Raw genomic sequence first — 404 nt, forward strand, 5'->3', positions numbered from 1 at the left:
GCCACGAAAGCTTTCATTTGCAATAAAGACAAAATGGAAAGAAAGGACATCGCAACAATGCACGCTCGAGATGCGCCGAGGGACACACAGCCACTCGGCAAATGACTCCTTCAAATCGGCATTTTATTTGCGTCGTAATGCATCCCCTCACAACGATTTCCCCCTCGACGCCACGCAATCCTGCTCACTGCGGTTCTCTTCCATCGCGCAGGTATATAAAGATCCCCTCGTCAGGTCCCTGTCAGAGTCGCCTCCCCTCGCCCGGCCAACACGCTGCCTGGCTTCCCTCCTGACGATCTCTCCGGCGGCTTCCAGGTAAGGCGCCCGGCGGCGTTCGGATCGCTGCTCGAGCCTCGGCTTCGCTCGTGGGAAGCGGAGTCTGGATAGCACAGCAACGACTTCTG

The 404-nt window shown here is 57.4% G+C and overlaps 1 protein-coding gene across 1 annotated transcript in view; it reads left to right on the top strand.

Moving 5' to 3' along the window:
* Window positions 1–6: 6 nt before the first annotated feature.
* LOC119586082 (oxytocin-neurophysin 1-like) overlaps window positions 7–404 on the top strand; it is a 3,396-nt gene continuing 2,998 nt past the window's right edge. Inside the window, exon 1 of the mRNA XM_037934782.1 lies at window positions 7–315. The gene's annotated coding sequence lies outside the window, so the exon portion shown is untranslated. The remainder of the gene's footprint in view (window positions 316–404) is intronic.

The sequence above is a fragment of the Penaeus monodon genome, chromosome 20 (genome assembly GCF_015228065.2).
Source record: "Penaeus monodon isolate SGIC_2016 chromosome 20, NSTDA_Pmon_1, whole genome shotgun sequence".
Lineage (NCBI taxonomy): Eukaryota > Metazoa > Arthropoda > Malacostraca > Decapoda > Penaeidae > Penaeus > Penaeus monodon.